We start from the raw sequence: 24,137 nt of genomic DNA, 5'->3' as shown, positions 1-24,137 counted from the left end.
CTGTAAGAAAAGCGTACCCGAGCCGTGAAGAGCGAAGTCCGCAAAAACTTGGCGAGCTGTTGCTATGCAAGGCATAACAACATATCAATTAAGGCGAATACAAACTTATTGCGTATATCCGCGCATATCATCGTTGCGTATCAGTATAGACGCAGAGAATGTTACACCGTTACATATCAAAATTATGACATAACGATACTCAGTCGGAACGTAAAGACACTTGGCATCCATTTTGACGACGTCAAAAGGTGTGCCACAAAATGGCATCAAAATAATTATTCAAAGTCATTTTTCGATCAGTCCTGATCGTCATGAATATCATAATTTATTTTAACATCAAAGTGACGTTATCCTGACTCTATTTTTCTGGAATCAGACTCCTCAACAATTTAACAAATTAAAATACAAAAATTCAATATTATATTAGCGCACTAATTACCGCGTTGAATCCTACTTCCTTGAATTTTTGTACTTTAATCTATTATTCTGCTCAGGTGTACAAAAAAAAACGCACTATATCATTAAATTAAATTGATACATAATGACAACACGATACATAAGTCTGTATTCATTTTTATTTTTAGCTGTACGCGAAGGAAGATGTAACTTAATTTTATCTATAATATCGGAACAAGCGCGAATAAAAGCGAGAAAAGTGCGTTTCGCTTCCGTACTTCAAAGTGAACTGTAAAATACGAAGCAGAACAAAAAAAATACGGATACAGGTACAAACGGCACGTTTTTCTGGATGTTTATTCGCGTTCAAAGTCGAAACATTCGTCTTGCGAAAGTAAATGTTATGAAAAATATGTATATTGTAAAAAAAAAGCAAACGAAACGCGTGAATTGTACACACAATCTTGCACGTACAATCTTTACGCGGTTTAGTCTCATCTGTCCTAACATTCGTGAGCGAGATAAGAACCGTAATAAAAACAAAGAAGACCACCACATCTTATGAAATGGCATCTTGTACATGTACCTGCTTCGCGTTCTTATTTCAAAGCGCAGCTCCGACTTGTCTGTTTTTACTTCCATCTGCATAATTCGATAAAAATCTTGACGATCACATACGACATGTACCTGTTATCATCACGTGTTTATTACTTTTCTGCACCGATTTTAATCAAGCTGAGAGAATGGGAGAAAAGGGAGAAAGAGAGAGAAAACGTCATTTATTAGCGCTTTGACAGTTCTGGGATCAATTCTCTTATAAGGGGATGCTAAAACAATGGCCAAACTCGATGTCAATAGTACAGACTTTTTTAATTCCATATTAAAAATGTCGATAATAGACATCTTTCATTTAATTCATTTCTTACATTTTATTGTTCTGTCTCATTTATATATTATATATGCATATATTTGTCCTTATCTAACATATTGCAACACTCTCTTGCAAAATCCGGCACTTACTGCTACACACAATTACTATTCTGCTTATTAATTTGAGCCTCCGTTAAGCATACGTATATACACCGGTATACACGTAATTTGCAAATCAATATAAATCTTTTTTTAAGTTTTCAACCTTAGTTTTATAAACTCAATATTGTTCATAATTCACGTAATTTGACGAGTGGTGCTATTGTATCATTTTGTCAATGCGAGCATGAAATTTTTGTATTAAAGAAACGTCTACGTCAGACGAGAACTTTAGTATAAAATCCATTGCTGCACACTTTTTAATTTTACATCTATTTCAATCTTGCAAAAGGATTTTTTATTCCTTTCAGTCAATTCGGAGATTTTTATACAGTTGTAATGTATTAATAATTTCATTACTCTGGCATCTCTTTTAAGCACTAAAACATATAGTACAAAATTAAGACTCAGAAATAAAAAATATTAGTGGAGGAGACTGTGGAATACTATATAAGAGACATATATATTGCGCTTTGGAACACATTTATTTTTTTCACGATATTCTTAATGGCTGCTCAATTACATTACTTTTCAATTGAAATAATTGAGCAACATAAAAAATTTCGTTATTATTAAAAAAATAATTAATGTGTCTTAAAATACAATATACTCTTAGTACTATAATCTCTAATACACAAATTTTTGAAAGAAAATAAAATGAATGATAAACCTTTTGGAGAGGATTGTAGTTGGGTCATTCTTGATTCGTGCTCTATTAATTAATTAAAAAATCATTCCCTAAATAATAATAAATCTAGTATATAAGACAATAATAAAAAGTAGTTTTCAAATTTGATTTTTTACATTTTTATAACGTAAAACAGATATACTCGAGTAATATTCAAAAACTGACAGATATTCATCAGTCTGATCCAATTATCATCGAAGGTTAAACATATACGATTCGGTTTAAATAAAAATCCTGGCGATTACATAATGAGACACGTTTGTCTTATTATCGCCACATGTTCATCGCTTTTCCGCTGTTTATTGAAATACATTGTTGTTAAAACATTCGGGGGGACGGACTAAAGCCCATGTCACACTATGCATTTAGAGATTAAAGATTGCGAATTGGAGATTAAAATTCAGTCAGTGAGAATGAAATAAATTAAAATTAAAATTAATTCAGCTTACCAGAACGAAACGGTATTATAGACAAAATTATATAACTGGTCGAATCTAATCTCCAATTCGCAATCTTCAATGTGTATACTAGTGTATAGTGTGATACGAGCTTAATCGATTCTTTTCGATCGAGACATGCAAAACCGGGGCGATCGACAACGCGCGGTCAAGATCACGAACACCTTGCACCTCGAACTTGACCCATGTGTTTCCTCCTACATCGATAATGTATTGCGATTAGCGGCATTAACGCCGAGGAGCGCCTGCGACGAGACCAGTGTGCTTCCGCCAGCTGTGCAATGATTGCATATCGGAAGGGGCAGCTAGGAGTGCATCCGACAACCTGGCATACCATAATAATCGTAGACAGAGTTCTACACCTGGCTGTCAGTTCGGGATCTATCAAAATCTCGCATGAAAAAAAAACGAAACGATAGAGAATCGTAAATCGCTTAGCTTATTCAGACTTCTTTTTCTCCAATTGATAATGAGAAAAAAAATCGCGAAGCTGAATGAGAGAGATCACAAGCGAGGAAATATTGCGAAACAATATCTTAACCCTAATTGACCCCACCAAAAGTTTGGACTAAATTTTTACCAACTTAAATTTCGAAATAACGCCTAACGCTCCATCTAGTAGTTTGAGTCTCTAATTACATTACCATGCGATTGGCATGGCGTAAAACGCGTTAGTGTGTTTTCGACAATCGAATGAAGTGGACGTATCACATTGCTAGGGTGACCCCAATCAATCTTCAAAATAAATATCTTTTTTGAAGCGTCCGCTATAATTTTTTTTTTATCGAAGTGCAGCATCTAAAGATTTTATCCCTAAAATTTTACGCAATTAAAAAATAAAAAGGTTGATTTTTTAAATAAAAAAAGTCACTTTTCATTCATGAATTTTTTGACTATTTTAAAATTATTAATTCAGCAAAAACATATGCGAATACATATTTTAAAGTTCAAAGAATGTCCCTAATTTTTTTTGACTCTATGCCTATAAAAATAAAGCTGTGGCATTTCAATGTAACTGGAGTCATGTTGACCCCGTGTGATCGTTACGTAATTTTCACGAAGTGTGATCATCGAGGCTTAAGATTATAGCGATTCTCAAAGTTTGCTAATTACATTGCGAAATTTCGCAATCTATGATAAAAATAAAAAAATTTATATCTGATTTTGATACTTTCAAACAAATTGAAGGCTTCATCGCAACGATTATCAATAAATCATTCTTAAATTAATTTCTTTTCTCAAACATTGATCAATATATATCTTCTACATTATTATATTGTATTGTACTGCGACATATCTATGTATAGTTGTAGCTATAAATCGTACTATTGTATTGTATTGTATTATGTAGTATAGTATATGCAATGGGGTCGAGCTGTGATATATAAGTAAATATTATAAGATAGAGGAACATATACTGTAATATTCAAAGAAATGAGAACATTAAGAAAATTTTTTTTTTGTTTTTAGAATTAGGTACTAGCAGTGGAAAGGATGAGTGGATAAGAAATTTATGTAAATCAAATTCCCTTCTTGGCTATGTAAATGCTAAAGTGTAATAAATTCTATTCTATTCTACATTATTATATTGTAGATAAATTTAAGAAAATTTATATCCGATTTTATTATTCTCAAATGTAATAGTCTAGGGCATCCATCATCAATTTTCTTTCTCTCAAACTGATTTTACTTTTCACAAATTTTATGTAATTCTCCTAATTTCAGTTTAACATATAAATGTTCTCTAACTTTCGAAGGAGAAATTTCTCATTATTACATTGAATCCTTCGACTCATCTCGCAATATTATACTCAGAAAAAATATGGCATAGCAACTGTAATAAATGTATAGGTGACAACTATGTAAGTATTAGTACTATAGAACTAATATATATATATATAGAGTATTGAATAATTTAATATTTTATAATTAGTTTAATAACTACACTTTTGATTTTAACACAGTCTAAAATAGACTTTATGTAAAAGCAATTAATGGAGCAAAATATGAAAGTCCTTTGCCCTCGACCTTGCTATGCCCTGCAGATACACGTAAATACTAAATCAGCATGAACGATAATACGTATGTCTTCGACTGCGTCTTTGATAATTGAATGCGCCAATACGGAATGTCTTAGAATTATCGCCATTAATACTAAATAATAATGACGCTAATGTCTCAAAAGCAATTACGAAGAAATTTTTCAAAACGCGAAATCTATTTTCACAACAACTCATAGAAACGCACAATCTTACCGCAGACTTTCGTGTTTAAGTTCCTTTTTATGTATTTATTTATATCATTCGCCTTTTACGTCGCACGATCGTACCTCAACCTCGTGTCGATTATATTCTTGAATATCATATTGCGAAAAAATGTTTTCGAATTGAAAATATCTACGAACGTTTGTATATTTGAATATCCTTGCAATTCGCGATTTTATGATTAATTTCTACTATTTAAATAGAAAGTATATTGGAAAGTATACACATGTATATGTATATTAGACTGACAAGGAAAAAAGAACATTCTTTTTTTAATCGGTCTCTCAAAAGATAGAAAAAAAAATTTTTTCTATCCTTAAAAACGTTTTATAATCCAGTAAATGGAACTTTTAAAAGAAGTCCTGGGAAAATTCTCACTGGATCTTGTTCTATATGAATCTATATGAATGAATCTACAATGTGAAGGAAGTAGCGACCCATTTGAACCTTGTTAAAGTTGATCTTAAATTCAAAATTTAATCATTTTTTCACATTAATTGGGCTATATTTCTTAGGCGTATATCGTATATAGTGTTAAATGAATTATTGCATCATGTTTAGTGATCAAAAAATATACAGTGCCACATTTTAAACCCGGATTAAGTTACTTTTGCATCAAATCAAACATATATTAAGAAAAATCGAAACTTTGATTTAAAAATCATTCACTAGCGACCTCTAAATCTTAAGATATTTTTTAATAAAAATTTAGAGGTGTTCTTTTGACATAAAATGGAAACTTTTGAACTGAGAGAGAAGCCGATTAAAAAAAAAATTTTTTTTCCTTGTCAGTCTAATGTACATATATGTATACATATACATATACTATTATACATATTATAGACTTGACTATAAATATAAAGCGTCCTCAATTTATTGCATTTTCTTGGAAAAGGCAGTAATAAAAACCAAAGAAAAACTAACAAAATATTAAAATTATTATAAAAATAATTAGGTACTTTTCAAATAAAATAATTTTTTATTTATTTTTTGTTAGATATAGAACGTTTACATCCATTTGTGGGAGTGCTTTATACTTACAGTCGAGGTTATATAAACATATTTCAAAAAGAAGAGAGGAGAAAAAGTGTAGCAATCAATTGAGCAATCAATTATATATACTTATACCATATATTACAATAAAAGACACGGAAAATTTCAGAAAGAGCGTTAAGTAATTTAAGTAATTTAAAAAAAATTCTAATTATTTTATCTGCTTAGTTATGGACTAATTTAAACTATTTAATGTAACTTCCTATTTATTCTTTATGTTTCCTTGTATATTAATAGCATAAAAATCTATGGGCAAATAGCCGAGTATAATTTGACTATTCAAACGCTTTAAATCGAGTAATCTAATCTAATCCTAATTTTATTTAAAGAAATACAAATATTAAAATATTTATAGCTCTATTTGTGCTACGTCCACGGTGACGTCTGTCTATGTAAGAAATATAATAAGCAGGTTCTTTGACGAGTGGGGTTAACAGATCAAGGTGCTTCTGCCAGAGACACGATTCATCATCGTATTATGAGCACGGATCAAGCGTCTTCGAATGATGCCGCTACGTGTCGATGAAAAATCATGGCGCAACGCACGAAAGAGAAGGATCTCCACCGGGCATTACGTAAATAAGTCGCTCTTTCGACCAGCCTTCGTCGCAGAGGCGATCCTTTTTGTATGCGCGACAGAAATAACTTACCAGAAAACAGAATTAATCGCTTTCTCGGAAGTTCATAAGCATTTATTTCAAACTAGCAGAAAAAAGAGGATCTTCGAAATATCGAAATTCGGAATTCGTAGAAACCCATGTCCAGCGCGAGTCGAAAAATATATGAATCTTTTAGATAAATCATCAATTTGAGATTTATTATTAAAGTCGTTCTTTTATTTAAATTTGCATTTTATTTTATGTGTCCTTATAGACGCACCAACTATTCTGAGGTACAACTATCTTTTGTAGGGACGGTTTATGAACGAAAAACAATTGTTAGAAATACGACGGAGAATGTATAAAGAATGTATTTAGAATGTATAAAGTTATACATTTTTATTTAAATTATATAAATATCTATTATTTAAATAATATTTGAAATAAAAATGGTAAAAAATTCTAAAAAATCAAAACAAAAAAGTGTCAATCTTGTGTCACAACTATACCTTTTCTCTCTAACTAATTGTAAGATAATTTTTAATTCTTAACATGAAATACTGTTTGTTTCACAACTCTCTTGTTGAAATGAAAAATTAATCTATGGAAGAACGACGTTAATTTTTATTATATAAGTAACAATACATAAATATGTCAACAACGAATTCAATTTCATACTCGACATCGGACGTCTTTCGAATTCGATGCACAAAAAGATTAAGTTTTCCGAAGAACGAAGATTCAATGAAAGAATATTTCACTGATACTATTATCCGCACCACCACTTGCCATTCGAAATAACGTTCGAATCCGTGGCACGCGCCGTGTGGAGAAACCAAAGTAGAAAATAAAAAAAAAAGGAAAAGGAGAGCAGAAGAGAAATCGTGACAAAGGAGAATGGAGGCGATATAAGTATGCTCCTTCGTTGTTTTTCGTCGTTTGTCGAACGGGATGTTGCAACCGTATAAAACCATCGCGCGGTTGTGCACAAGGTCGAATCAAACGTACACGCGATGTTCTTATAAATTATAAATGCGTCGGTCGAACTGCGACGCCGCGAGGTTGTGGTGGGGCACCGGAGGGTCAAAAGTCCCGCGCTTCAGAAGATGGCAAGAACTGCTTACGTCTCTTCGAGAGGCGGCGGGGCACAAAAAGAGAAGTGGAAATGCAAATGTGACGCGTTACATAATCTGTACCGTCGACCGGGTTATGCTTGACGAGCGCGTCCTGCAAAATGACATAATACAAGTTGTCATTGCTGTCACGTGTCCATCTCCAGATTAATCGATCGAGAAGACCGTCAGTACAATCCATTGAGCCAGTCTTAAAAAAGAAGTTTCGCGAGAATTCTCTTGTCTCTTGAAAGGACTGAATGCCACAACTCCCAGAACGCCTAATAAATAGCAATTCTCTCTCTCTTTTTAACGTGGGATTAACGAGACTTCATAATGGAAGGCCTAATCTATTCCGCGGTATACTCGGTATATCTCGTTCTTGATGTGATTGCGTGTCTCGGTGCTTGCCGAGTTGAGACGCAATCCTGATTCGCAGCGACCGACCATAGTGGAAGCTTGATCTGGTGGGAGAGACCATCGTAAGCGAAGGAAGGTGGGAAGAGAGGAAAAGAGTTAAGATGGTGGACCGGAATGGAGCGATCGGTCGCGCGAGAATGTACAGTTCGCGTATCTACACGAACGGAATGTTGGTTACAGAAAGTTAGAGACGAGTCTACGGAGATTTGCGACATGCAGAGATTCGTATGGAAATAGCTCATGAAAAATGTGCACATCTCTCTGCTTAATAGTTGAATAATCATCATCTAAAAATCACACATACTCGCCAGTACTGTTCCTCAAAAAAAACATAGTTCTCTCCTCTACTATTCACCGTGTACATACGCAAAGGTGCGCGCATGTATAATTAAGCCAATGTTAATTTCCCAGGAGATGACATAAATACCGAATGCGATTTCTAACGCGTCTTGTTCAGCGGAGGAAAACATGAGTTCGGTAAACAGCGGATCTTTGGGTCGCTCAAATATTAGACAATTGCGAGTCTCGCTTGAGCAAAAATTCATAGGTGTGTGTATGTATGTATGTATGTGTGTATATTGCATCTTTTTCGAATAAAATCACAAGGCTTAGGTCACACTTCGAAATTCGCGAGATTTCAGTCTGCGAGTGAACGTATACCTATCCCTCGTTTTGCGTCCCTGATGTCGGCGGCGCGTGTTTCAAGATAGCCGCAGCCTTGCTGTCAGCATAAGTCAATGGCCTCTCTCGCTTCTCACGAGAGAATGCTCCAGCAAATCTACGACGAGATATACCAACGCAATATACCTGGCCGAGCATCAACCAGGCTTACCGCAAGAGTTATGAAATTGGTCTTAGAGTAAACCGTGGTTTACTGACGCTTGAAGAGTAATTGAACCATGTTGCGAGACGATCGTATTTTATGAATAACGATACTTATATATTTGTAAATATGCGATTGCTTTTTATAATTAATTCCATTCACAGAAAGAATCGACCGTACAAGGAACACGGAAAAAAACATACAATTACGTAAATTAGAAATCTGATAAATTCAAAAAGGTATAAATCAAATATACTTACAGTTATCTATCAAACATTCGAGATAATCAGAAATTCCAATCAATCACAATCAGATTCTGAGTGATACGAGAATTTTGTTTTGTACTTCTTGCTGGTGTAATTAAAACATTATTCTCGATGAAGTTCTCGTTGAATTCTTTTTATAAATTGAGCTGAAACTCTTCGTTGTGACACTTATTTATTTATCTGTATCATCGTTTCAATCCTCCAAAATTCTGTTAATTGAAAGAAATTGTAATTCGATTTGAAAAGACAGGCGATGTAACAAATACATAAGATGAATGTATTATGTAAAAATCTAGGAATGTTGTAGCTTCATCTATAATAACTTTACGATATTCTGATTTAGTTAATTCATGTACCTTCTAAAACATTTAGAATGAATTGTCACTCTGAAGAGTGAAATCTTACTCTTAAACATTAAAAACTGAGCCATTCTTTTTCAAGATTGGCTCAATTTTCACTCTTCAGAATGAGATTTCACTCCAAAAAATTTAAAGAGTATGATAAAAGTTAAGATAGTCTATCTTTGTTTGGTAACTATAGATTGCATAGACATATATCAGATAAATACAGATTAGGATTCAAAACCAAAAAATTTGTATGCGTATTCAATTGATAGTTATTTATTGATGTAGTTGTGAACATAAACTACTTGTAATTTCAAATACACAAAAAAAAAATGTTCTACTTATAAGCGGAAAATTTCTGTTAGCATTTCTTCTAAGCAAAAAATCTTACATGAAATATATTTTTGTAATAATAGGTATTTATCTATTAAAAAAGTGGACACATGGGCTATTAATTCCTTAATTAAGAGTAAATTCCTTTATAAGAAATTCCACCACAAATTCTTGAATAGCTTTTTAAAATAAGAGAGTATGCAAGTTACTCGCGACATGCTCATTATTCATTTGTAAGAGGTAAGTACATGGTCTCGCCACGAGATGGACGCGCTTCTCGTAAGAAGAAAACATTCAAAAATTCTATAAGAAGACGTATTCAAATTGAATTTGAGAATCTCCTAGAGATTCTAAAGTTATTTCGGAGTACATTTCGAATATTTTGCTTATTTTGGAATGGGATGCTAATTAACAATCAATATAACATATTATAGGACCATACATATGATAACACTATAGAAATCGAAGCCTAGAAATGGTTTAGCTGGATCTTAAATGCTTGTATGATTCTTATGTGAATTTATATACTACGAATGTACTCCCCAGAAACGCGCGTCGAAATGATTTTCGAAAACGTTAAACTCTACTAAATTATCGCAGTAATATTACGAGTTAAATTGACTAGCAATTTAAATATTTGATGCTTATTCGCATTTTCGAAACGATCTTAATAATGTTGAATAACATATTAAAATCTGTAAATAATTAATTCTTATTGCGAAAAATATTACCTCAACCAGGAATCGAACCCGGATTTCTTGCACTCCATGCGAGTGTCCTAAGCCTTTAGACTACACGAGTCAATAATTAATAATATTTTATTATTTTAACACTAAAACTAGATTCACCATTTATATATAATTATATATGAAAAACATTTTACCGGGGTGATGTATACATCACTATAAAAGATTCTTCTAGCTAGAAGATTCAGTAATTATTGCGAAAAGGTGAAACCTCACGAATGATTTTGATTCTTACATATAATTAAAAATATAATTCTAACTATCCTGAGCGACGGACTCTTCTATAGAATCTAAAGAATCCATGTAATTCAAAGTATGCGCAATTCAGGATATCGACTTTTATATGTAAAAATCAAAATCATTTCTGATGAAATTTAACCTTTTTGCAATAATTATCAAAGATTCTTCTAGTAATAAGGCCAAAAATTCAAATTGACGCTTTTTATAGCTAGATTTAAGATTGCAATTTTTTTAGGCTCGATTGCATCAACGTTACTTTAACTTTAAATGAGGTTTAAAACTTTCTTCTTCTCTGTCCCTCTCTCTCGGTTTTAAAACGAATGAGAAAGTTTTAAGCCTCGCTTAAAATAAAAGTAACGTTGACGCAATCGGGTCTAAAAAAATTGCAATCTTAAATCTAGCTATAAAAAGCGTCAATTTGAATCACGAATTACAAATCTAAAAAAATGTCAGTGTAGATTTAACACACATACGGTAAAAATAGCGATGTCTATATAATTCTCACCATGTTGGCGTTAAACTAACACCAACATTGGTGTTGATTGAACACCATGTTAATTTAACACCAACATGATGCGAATTTAAAACCTCTGGTGTTAATTTAACACCAACACAGTAAGAGTTACATAGACATCGCTATTTTTTAGAGCGTGCAAATAAATATGTAGATACGAACAGAAAGATAGATTCAAATATCTTTTTTGGAAATGATTTCATTCTCATAGAATAATTTTTGCCGAACACTAAAACATTATAAAATGAATATTAAAAGAATCCTAAAATAAACCGAACTCCGATGAAATCACTGTTTTACTGATTTAATGAGATTTACATACATACAGTTTACGTCATTGACACATCAGTATTCAATTAATATCGCATGTGTAATATTGTACGTATGCATAAATTTTCATAAAGGATTTTTGTATCAAATTAGATAAGTCTAATTCTGAGAATTCGACGTTTCTTCATGTAATCTACTGGAGTCTACTGGAACCTCCAATTTTAGATTAGATATAGATTACATTAAGTACAGATTACAGAGTTCATATCAAGCAAATATTGTCATGATTTGACAATTAGACTTTTGGATTAGAAACCTAATGGGAAAATCTCAATTTTAAAAATTTTTTTCTCGACATAAACTCCAATTTTATCAAACTTATCCTAACAAATCATATATACAACAGTATAGTAAATTTGTAAAAGTAATACATGCGAAAATCCTTTACAAAAATTATTGTGTTTAGTTGATAAAATAAATTTTAGGATTCCCGTAAGAAAATCTTACACACTAAACCATATAATTTTTGTATAATAATAATTATTTTTTTTTTTTACAGATTCGAAAATTCTTTTCCAGAATTAAAGTATATTAATACATGTCTGTGAAGTAGAATTTATGCCGGCAACAACAATAAATTAAAAAATTGAGATTTTTATCATTAATTCTTACAAAAATTTATATGTATATGTGCGTGAAATATTGACGAGTATTATTAACATCATTACACTGAGAGAAATGATTTTGTTATAGGAAATCAAGGGAAAACAAATGTAATATTTGTTTAAAAAATGATCGATTTGTTACGATTGCAAATTAATTCATTAATGTAACAAACAATCAATAATTTTGCTAGCAAATAAAAGGCTCACATATATACATAAAAATCGTAGATCGGTTGCAGGATCTCAAATGGTAAGAAATTGACCAATTCTAGTTAAGTATTCTCCCTATATTTGACTGTGCTTGGTCAGTTTCCTATGACTTAAGATTCTACGATCATCTACGAGCCTAAAGTCTATCCAAAGGATAGGTTAAATTCTATATATTAGGTGCGCAACTAAGTTCGCTGTTTGTCAACAGATGGCTCCAGCAGTAAGTGCTGGTCGATTCTGACATAACCTAAACGTCATGAACCAAGCTTAGACATATGGTAAACAAACCGCTTTGAAACATTAGTGATTTTGTTTTTACGTCATATTCTTTTGATTGTGTGAAAATGTCTGATTTTGTGCCAAATAATCGTCATATACGGGAAGTATTGATTTTCTTCTTTCATTCGAAGAAAACGGCGGCTGAAGCGCATAGAGAGCTCCAAAAAGTTTACGGAGATGCTGCTCTAAGTGAAACAACGTGTCGAGATTGGTTCCGTCGCTTCAAACGGTGATTTCGATGTTGACGACCGTCCGCGTGAAGGAAGGCCAAAAACCTTCGAAGACGCTGAATTGGAGGCATTGCTCGATGAGGATCCGTGCCAAACGCAAGAAGAGCTTGCTTCAGTATTAGGAGTTACCCGCCAAGCCATTTCCAAGCCATTTTTTCACAATAAAGTTGCATTTTCATCAAAATAACAGCGAGAACTTAGTTGCGCACCTAATAGTTTGCTTGTGTTACTAATAATTGATATAGCAGACTAGCAGTCAATCACACCAACAAAATTTGTTGTCACATATTTATCAATCGCCGATTAAAGGTACTGCTGGCTTGTTAAATTAACAAAATCCTTTCTCTCAGTGTACTACTCAGCAATATCTCATGCACATATACACATAAATTATATAATAAATTGTCTATTTGTAAATCCTACTTTGACTAATCGTCTTTAGGATCCCCTTAAATACTCCAATTGTATCTTTATTCGATTATAATTAAAAATAATCGCACTCCTGACGTTTCTACGGAATTTGTAAAAGCTACTACGAATAGGCAGACATTGCCCTAGAAAATCTGGTGGCGATTTTCAAGGTGAGGCATTATATATCAGAGACTACTATTTAAGGCGACATCATAACCGGCGGCAGCAGCGACGTAGCTCTTATCGTTCGATTTCTTCTCCACAACTGAGGGACCTGAAAGGAGCATCGCTCGCTCGCTTGCTTGCTTGCGGCCGTTGTCCCCGATCGGGGCATTCGAGATTATAAGCAGGCAGGTATGCGACTTGGGGGAGAGGGGAGAAGGGCCGACCAGATGGGACCCGGGCGCACTCGTGCAAGACACGATTCGCAACGAAGAATAAAAGAAATCGGGAGTCGGGAGCACCTGTTGCCGCAACACGGACACACGCGCTAGATTTCGAAGAAACGGAGACCAGACACGTAATAACAGCGTCGTACAGCGATTAATCCAAAAATATAGCGAAGAATACGAAAACATCAACGAACATCATTAGAATCTTAATTGTATCGATTTGTATCGTAATTATTATGTGATTCTCGTAGAGGAGACCGAAAACAAAAGTAACGAGGGGACAATAGTAACATCGTTAATATTTCTTAAACTATAATAGATATGTATATGCGACTGCATGACAAAATTCTGTTGACAGATCTTGAATCGTTCGTAGATATTGGTTCTCACGGAACGTACACGAGTGCACTCAGATAGCAAGCTACGTCATTTCGTCATCATTTTGACGTCAGCTTGCTATCAGGGCAGAACAGAAATTACTTTTTTTATACATCAAGTAAATTTTATTGCGTGCACAAAATCTAAAATATTTTTTTCCTTTATAACGAAGGTATGATGTATTACCTTAATATGTTTAATGATTATCTGCGTTGACGGTTTGCATATTTGAGTTGATTTTTATTTAGGTTTTTATTTAAAAAATGTATTATAAATTATAAAATATCATTAGGGAACAATAGTAACATCGATGTTTGGGATCAGTTGTAAGTTACAATTGTCCCCGAACTTACTTCATATTATTTTAGTATTATTTTGTACAATGTTATTTGTATTTTTCTTCATAGAATGCTACTAACAAGAAAACGCAAGATAAGATAAAAATTATATAAAAGAAATGTCTTTATACAGACATTTAAAAAGATTATAAAGAATCAGTTCCATTTGTGCAGCTGCAAGAAAGAGTATAATTTATGTAATTGTGTTATGTACCTCTGACAAATGTGGTACAATTACCTCTTTCTACTATTACAATCGTTCACGGGGTTGGAACGATTGTAACAAAATTCCTCATAGTCTTTAAACAAACATAACTTTTTTCTAGTTACATAAAAAAATTAAATCAAAGAAAATTTTGTAGCTAAATACATTCTACATCTAAAGATATATATTTTTTTAATGTAAATATTTTATTTTAACTGTTATAACACTTCAAAGTCAAAATGTTACTTTTGTCCCCGGTCTCCTCTTAATTAAATAAGAAAGATGTTTTATATCAATAAGATATCTACATATGGTAGAATGCATTTTGATAGGACCAAACAAAATTTATGATTATCATGATCGGCTATGTCCAATAACGTTTTAATTTTTACTAAAACAAATTAAAGTCGTTCATTAGCGAACAGTATGCGGCACCGCTAACAGGTGAATGCGACAGAGTTCAAAATTTTTCATAATTAAAAAATAAAATAGATTGAAAGGTGCAGCATTATAAAAGTGTTCACTGATCCCAAAATTAGGAGAAAAGACAAAGGCGAAAGATGCACTTTAACAGTACAGTCTTTAGTTCCATACAAAAATTAATTCAGGATAATGGCAATTAATCTGTATTAAAATATAATGTGTAAATTTTACAAAGTACTTTGTAAATATTTTGCCTTAAAACAATTTATAATTTTATTGATAATTTTTATTATATAGATATAGCTTATAAAATGTCTTTTGTATATTTCAAAAATTTCTATCATTACCGATAATATTTAATAGATTGCCAAATTGTTCCACTTTTATCATTAAATATGACAAAATTTGTAACAAAAAATCTACCAGATTTCTAATTTATGCAATCAGATTCGATGTAAATATATACAGTGAGAGCAAAAAGTATTCGTACAAGGAAATTTTTTATAAAAAAAAGTCTTATTTGTAGAAAATAAATTAATTGGCAATTTTATATTGTTCAATGACTATATTCTGTTCTAACATATACAAATAAACTTCACATGTATCTGATATTATAAGCTAAACCTCTCAACTGTACGAATACTTTTTGAGCATTCAAACAGTCGAACTTTTAATTTTCGCTTATTTTTCAGATGATATATTTTCTATAATTAATACACATCTTTTTGATATATATGATTTAAGAAATATCAATTTTATACTTTATGAATAAATTTTGTTAATATCCAGCAAGAAATGATCATCAATTAAACATCGAATCGACGTCAAATTGATGTTAAAATCATCGTATCGATATTGATTCGACATCAATTCGATGACTCATTTCTCGCTGGATAATATTTAATTTTTTTAAATAAAATTTTTTAAAAAAATATTTTCTCTGTACGAATACTTTTTGTACTCTGCACTGTAGCTGCACTACAAAATTTAATTATTTATACCAAACAAGAAAATACGAACAAAATGCATTCTGATTATCGTAATTGAATTTTTGGTTATGTCGATTAGAATGTTTGATAGATTTAACTATTGTATAAGTATATCCATAATTTGTATCTTTTTGATTGATTTTACTAGATTTTCAATTTGTGCAACCAAATTTTGTTATTATATTCAAAAAAATAAAAATTTAAAGACATGTATTCTGTTATAGTCCATTAAATCTGCATAAGTTGAAGGACTGCAACTCTGTAAATTTAATTCGTTAAAATTAATTCGTTTGCTTAAACAAGTAAAATCCTTCATCCAGCATGTAAACATTAATACAAGGGCAAGGCACGGTGATAAATTCCTTCGCCTTTTGTTGTAATGTTCTTTTTTCCAGCATCGAGACGAAATTGCATGAAAAATGTTTCAATTGCGAAAGAGGAGAATATCGCAATCATACGTCCTTGCGCAAATAAACCGAACTAAAACATCTACCTTTCAAATTTTGTATGGACATGAGCGAAGGAAAATTAAATCGATGTACAAACATTTAAATCGAATCACAGATTCGCTCAACCTGAGGAAAATAATGATACAGTCAGAATAATATTAAAATTTGAAAGAGAGTCGATCAAGTAAGCAATTAGGTTAGGAAGGTACCGTTTAAATGAAATCAGAATCGGAGGATTAATCGAGAGGGTGAGAGAGGGAGATCGCAGTTTATAGTCGGGAGAGAAGAAAATGACAGAGCGTGCGCGAACGGCGCCAAGCACATAACCGGGTGATCATGCCGGTATGGTTACAAGGCTGGAGGTAATGGACGACCTTTCGAGGGCGCGATGCTCCGCCCCCACCGGATAATTCGAAAAACAATGGCAGCCGACGACACGCACCGGCATGACCGCGCAAGCGTCTCGCACCGAAAGAGGAAGAAAGAGAGAGAGAGAGAGAAAGAGACCGGCTTCCGCGGGAAACGAAATCACCGTTTTGCGTAACGCGGGACTTACAAATTCTCTAGCATCGACCCGGGGTGGTACAAGAAAACATATCGTGTCTATGTATTGCATCGCATGCGGTACGTCGCAACGCAATACATTTTATTACACAGTTAAGTACAAGGCGGTATATCAATCCTGTAATTATTGCATATGTATAATCTCGAACTCTTCTATGCAGGGAGGAATCGTAAACGCTTGAAGTCACATACAAGTCTATTTCGCAAAACGAAACAAGTTCCTAATTTTCAGAATTAAGAAACGCTTCATAAATCATTGAAATCCTCATCGCAGCTTTCTCTTTGTTTCGATGTACTACAATTTCACACTTGATTTTATTTTAACTTAATTGAAAAATATTTCCTGATTCAAATGTTCTTCTCTTCTTATAAATCTATGTAATTTATAAGGAGAATAAATATAAAAAAAATGATTTTAGATGACTTTAGATTTTACAAAAATCTTTCACAATAAAACATTATCGAAATATATATCTTTCTGAAAAATAAATCGAAAATGAAAAGTTATATAAAACCATATTGAATTGCATACAAATAATTTATCGACGAAAAAATCTCTCAATAGTATATCGCGCAAAAAACTGCAAATGAATGAAAGAAATAACATAGAAAAATAAAAACTGACATTAGAATATCAGTATATCTGGTTTTAAAGAAATTGCTCAGTAAGCTAAAAATATACCGGAAAATATAATGTAACGTATACAATGGAATCTTTATTATCTACAAATGCAATTTTTTCGATAAAAATTTAATCAGTCTCAAATTATCTTAGCAATTTAGCAAGACATATAGCATTTAAAATAAAACAGCTGCGGAAAAATATATTAATTATTGTAGTCAGTTCTTGAAGAATAAATATTTCTTTAATAGATAAATATGATCAAAATATTAATATTCATTTGTTCTAAATATTTTCTATACAGTAGTGTTACGTCACTTTTCAGAGGACGAATACAACATAATTCAATAAACCAATGACAAAAAATACGATAAATTTATGATAAAAGAAAGATATATAATTTTTTACATAATTTATTTTAAGAATATTCAAATTTGACGTTAAGATTTATTAAAAGCTATCTGTGTTCCATTTTACGATGACGTTAAATTCTAAGAAGAAAATCAGCTTGCGTAGATAATCCGATACAACGACAAAATATTACTAAAAATATTGACAATATTGAAATTTATAAATAAGTAAATAAAAAGATAAAAAAGTCAAAGATAAAATTTCCGAGTAGATCAAATAATTGATGACTTTCAAATTGTTCCAATAGACTTAGAACGTAGACAATTTAAATACTTCTCATATATTTGACAAATATTAAATATTTTTTTAATATCATTGTGTTGCTAAAAATCATTTAAAACCATGATTTAGCTCTGATCTCTTAGATTTTTATATCTTTTCTATTCTTAATAGAGTTTCTAAGTCTATGGAATCATACAAAATTAGTCTTTTACCATTCTCAATCAATATAAATAATCCTTTATCTTTCTCATAAAATTTTCACAAATTTTTTTTTAGTTCTAATAAACAGAATGTCTAGAAGAAATCATCTTTAAGATATTTTATAAAGATATGTTATGTATACGTTTGTATTTCAATCAATAGTTTTTCAGATATAAGGGATTAAATATATAGCAGATTAGATTATGTTTGAATAATCTAACCATGAATCGTGCTTATGATAGTATTAGTAAGCGTACACGTCAATATTTAAATGTAATCCATACTTAGCCTAAATTATTGTTTAAATTTATTATTTCACTTATTATTTAACTTATTATTTGACAAACTATTGCTTAAAATAAGAATTTACAAATAATCTTTTTACTTAATTTTTTAAAAAGTTTTTTTTCTGTAGTATTTTGATTCGCGAATTTCAGAATACCCCTGTATTTGAAGAAATGCAAAATAATTCATAAAATAATGCATAATAAGTATCCTGTTGATTTGTGGGATTCTTTTTATTCGAGAATAGTTTCTTAAGTGAATAATTTTACTAAATATTTAAAATATTAAAGAAATAATATTTTAAGAAACAATAAAATATTAAAATAATATACACACATATATTAAATTTATTAAATTCAATTCCGAAATCAACTTGACAGTCAAAGTATTAATTATACTCTTAAATAAAAAAAAACAGCTCTTAGAAGTTGTAATTTTACTCAATACGTGAATACGTGATGATTGTCGCGATCGATGCAAAATGTGTTCGCCGAGATCGCAGCTTTTTTGTTTACATCTCGAGGCCAACATTTTTACATTTCGAAAAACTTGCTAATCACGATACTTAATTAACATGAGCTCGTTGAACGAAAATGTCTCGATCTTCCCGCGATTTAAAATCATTGTAGTGTAAAGTTGATCGATCTCTATCACGATTTTGAACCGCTTCTCGATGTAGAATAGAAATAAATAGAGAAATAGATAATTCGATTTGTAGCACAAGATTTGATTTACAAATGCGTTTTACTATATGTATATCTATAACAATTAAATTCTAACCTAGCAAATTACACGAAAGAAATTTTTCGTTACATTTTATTATCAAATTTGTTACAAATTTTACCATGTTTAGTGATAAATGTAGATCAATTTGGAACTTATTAAATTAATATTTTTTCTATAATCACATAGGAATTTTTAAAATATACGAAAAAAGGATACAAATCAAACTACATAATAAAATATAAATTAATAATATAGCTCACTTAGAATAAATCAATATAATTAAATAGAGAAGGGCTATGAAATAATAATACTTATGTAATATTACAATTTTTTGAATTCGTTTTAACATTAAGAATGATCCAATCGGCGTCGAAACTTTCGTTATTGTATTTCTTTATATTTATTTCGGAATATTAAATGTTCTTAATTTATTTTTAACTGGCTCATAGTCCTTCTATTTATATTACATAATAAAAATTGTTATTTTGGCACGTATATAATTTGCAGAAATTATCAGGATTGCTGAATTAATTTTTGTATAAAACTAAAAACTATCAAAGATACATCTTTTATTTATATATACTTTTATTTTCAAACCCAATTCAATGAACAATCTTATAATGCTGTGCTTCTTATTCTATGTAATTTTTTACTTACGAAAAATTAAACTCCACCATGTCCATCTGTCAGCAGCACGTACTGTTCGCGAATAAACAACTCTTTTATAATATTTTAATAAAAATAAGAAAGTATTATATCATAAATTCAGTAAAAATAAGATAAGTATCGTGGACATAGCCGATCAATTATCATACTGTATGATAAAATTATCTTAAGTAATTAACATCAAGTGAAAAATAATAATATCATGCTATATTGTAAAATTTATAAAAGATATTTTATGCTTATTGCACTACTTGGCATATATTCTATTTGAAACAATAAAAATTTATAAGCTATTTAACATATTTTAAAATTACTGAAATTTTATTATATTTTTTAAAATTATGATTTTTCGTGGTAAATTCTAAGAGAAAATTCTCTCCAAAAAACTAACACAACTAAACTTGTACTTATTAAAATGTGTTTAATATTTTTAATATTTTTTGTCTCTAGTTTTCTCAAAAAGAATTTATAGAAATATATTTTAGCAGTTGCATTTTTTTATTAAACAACTTGCATACTAGTTAGAAATAAATTGCATACTCGCTAGAAATAAAAAAAAACACAAGTTGTTTAATAAAAAAACATCACGTAAAGAATTAATCAAATAATCTGTTAGAAGAGTTTTAGAAATAGAATACTTCTTATCAGAGAATCGGATTTGAATTAGGCAAATCGTAATTCACGATTCTGTGTTATAAAAAGCCACGTGTCATTAAAAGTATTTTTAGGATCTATTATGATTTAGTAGAGAAAAATGTCTCGCATCTATAATTATTTACGCAATGAACTTGAGAACTTTTAGACCGACGCGACAATCTGAATCAAGTGGATCTCGCTGACTAGCTGCTCTTTTTTTTATCTATTTACAATCTTTCTTACGGTACACATAGAGAGGACATTTACATAAGCTTAGGTCCAAAAGAGGTGACATAGCAGTTCTACCAGTAATAGAATCATCATTATATTTAATTGCAGATAGTGTAAATACCGTACTATTAAGTGGATTTCGATTGTTGGCGAAAGTCTCATAAATGCATTGCAGCGGGAAACCATAAAGTATGTATGTTTACATAACTTATTTAAAAAGCGTAAAGTTATTATTTTTTTTAACGCTAAAAATGGTTCGAAGAATTAAACCAATGGATTTAATTATGTTGAATCAAAATGTGTTTTACACACTATTTGCGCTTCAACTACCGCGCGCCGCACTCTCACTCTCTAAATCTTTTGATTTTAAATTTTATTTAAATAGATTTTAAATTAAAAAAAAATTTTTTTTAATTTCATTTTCAACTTCTAATTTTTGAAAATTTTTTTATTTTTTTTAATATTTAGAGAAACATTCTCCAGTTAAAAACAATTTATGTTGATATTGTAATTACAAATTGAAATATCTGATTTCAAAATCTATATTTACACATAATTTTGCAGATTATGTCGATAAAATTACGTTACGCCAACTTTCAATTCAATATCCCCCTACGTCCCATCTCCAAATCATAAAAATGAAATGTCAATGCATTGTTGCCGATATGTACAATCATCTATATATGTGCCTTTTTGCGCCTTTTGAAAAATTTCGATATAATCGTTGTTCTTAGAAAAAATAGAGCGTGCTTTGTGTACATCTGCTCGATAGTGGGATAGATTGCCGAAGAAATGACCAAAATTCAAAGTCAAATTATATTAACTAAAGTTATATTTAAGTTTTTTGAGTCACTGAATACAAATCCAAGGTCAGAATTTGAAAATTAAAAATGGTGAAAATTTAATATGATGCACAGTGGGCTGAAAGATGGATAAAGTGACCAAAAATAAACGGCACAGTTTAAACACTACATTTTTTTTTCAGAAATAAGATTATTTGGAGAAGTGAGTCACAAAATTGTGTAATGTTTTAATGATTGTCCTCAATTCTAGACAATTTCAAATGAAAAAAAGTATGTTATTATTTAATAAGAATCTTTTTAAATAAGAATCTTAGGAAATTTGTCCTAATGTTATAATTTAAATGTTATAGTGCTTTTTTCTTATCGGAAATTAGTATAAAATTGATATTATGTAATAAGTATAAATTTCGCCTGATTTTAAAACCTATCACTTTTTTCTTGTACGGGCGTTTAAAAAAATTATGACAATAAACACATTTTGAATCAAAAGTTTCCCAAAGTTCCACCTCATAATTAAAGTTATAAGTTGTCATTATGTTCTTTTGACGTGAACTAAAATAAGATTATTTGCCACTTTTTGTCACTTTTAATTTTTGATGATTTTTGTTTTTAAGGATTTTGGTTTTAAGGTTTTAAGGATTTTGGTTTGAAGAAATAAACAAATTAAGTTAACTATTAGGATAATTCCGACAAATACGCCGCGTTGGGATTTACGTCGCAGAAGTCAGAAAAAATAGAAGGAATGAAGTAATTTTCCCGCAACTACTCTGTTATATCCCTTTATGTTACGTTAGTATAGTGTTACAATTTCAGTTTTTTACTATTAATATTAATGAAATTATTGTGAATTGAATCGATTTGTCACTGTGTTAAGTAGCACTATTATAAATTATAATCTACATAAAATGATTACTGTAGGACATGCAAAAGACTTAGTGGTTATTTCGTGATACATGAGTGTAGAGGAATAGTAAAGCATATTGTATAACAAAATACAAATACTTTGCTCTTATGTATTTTTTGTATAGTTTGTTGTCTTGTTCCATCTGTTTGGTAAATATGACATTTTTAGCGGGATTTATGCCCAAAGCATACAAAGTGCACAGATTGAATTCAGTGCACTAAATGCAATAAACATTACATGAAATATGACCCATGTCATGACACTTGTAATACATGTGGGAAGATTATAATTATTATTTATTACCTCATATACATACTTATCATTCTTATTCCTTAATAAAATTTTAAATGCATTTTATAAGTTATTGTGTCATTTTACGTCTTATTTATATGCATTATTTGTAAATTTTTCATGAGCCGTACATACCCTCCCCCTCCCTCTATGAGTAGCTATATATCCCACCTTTATGGCAAAAATACAAAGGTTTAAAAAAGTTCATTTTTTAAAACGCGAAATATAAATATTTCAGATTTCTAATATTTTTTTCATAATAATAGACGGTACAAACTTTTTATGACTACTTTTTGATATAGTTCGCTCATATTAAATATAATAAATAATACTTAATAAATTAAGTTTTTGATAGGCGCGGCGTACAAACCGGAAGTACCCTATATACAGTGGGATAGATTGCCGAAAAAATGACTGAAATTCAAAAAATTTGATTACATTTACTAAAAACTATATTTATAAATTTTTTATGTCGCAAATCCCAAATCCAAGGTCAGTATTGCAAAATTCAAAATGGCGCATCCAATATGACAAAAATGCAAATAATAGTCATATTTTAATATTGATTTGTATTTATAAGAGTACATTATAAGATGTAAATTGTAAAAAAGAAAGATAGATGTCTATATGAAAACAATATTTTTTCATTCAACAACGTGATATAAAAGGCTAACAAGAGCCTCTTTCAAAAAAAACTTATAATAATAAAACTCCATTATTTAACATAAGTATAATTAAAGATAGAAATAATAAATCAAACTATGGAAAATACAAAAGTTAAAACGCTAGAATACAATAACAATTACATACATGTTTCGACCTTATATTTAGGCTCTCTTCAAATGTCCAAAAAATTTTTTATTTCATGGCGCAGTATAACACATTATTCAAAAATTGAAAAAGCGACTGTTTCGTTACAATTAGATGAAAGTTAAAACAGAGAAAATTGCTCGTCAAGCGATTGATTGACCGATTGCGAAAATTTCTCGTTATAAAGAGAACATAAAAAAATATAGAAACATTATAAGTTATCACATTAAATTTTTTAATT

The 24,137-nt window shown here is 30.6% G+C and overlaps 1 protein-coding gene and 1 long non-coding RNA gene across 4 annotated transcripts in view; one reads left to right on the top strand and one right to left on the bottom strand.

The window, feature by feature from the left end:
- The window catches only part of LOC105154763 (RNA-binding protein fusilli), a 64,090-nt gene that overhangs the window by 32,488 nt on the left and 7,465 nt on the right, over positions 1-24,137 (bottom strand). The gene's annotated exons all lie outside the window — the stretch shown is intronic.
- Positions 8-23,785, top strand: LOC147907354 (uncharacterized). Its single transcript, XR_015547433.1, has 2 exons — positions 8-12,708; positions 12,841-23,785. It is a non-coding gene; the product is annotated as an uncharacterized LOC147907354 (long non-coding RNA).

This window comes from Acromyrmex echinatior, chromosome 14, assembly GCF_024713525.1.
Source record: "Acromyrmex echinatior isolate Ae372 chromosome 14, ASM2471352v2, whole genome shotgun sequence".
Classification (NCBI taxonomy): Eukaryota; Metazoa; Arthropoda; class Insecta; order Hymenoptera; family Formicidae; genus Acromyrmex; species Acromyrmex echinatior.
The sequence above is the reverse complement of the archived record's forward strand: the minus strand, read 5'-3'. Positions and strand labels throughout refer to the sequence as shown.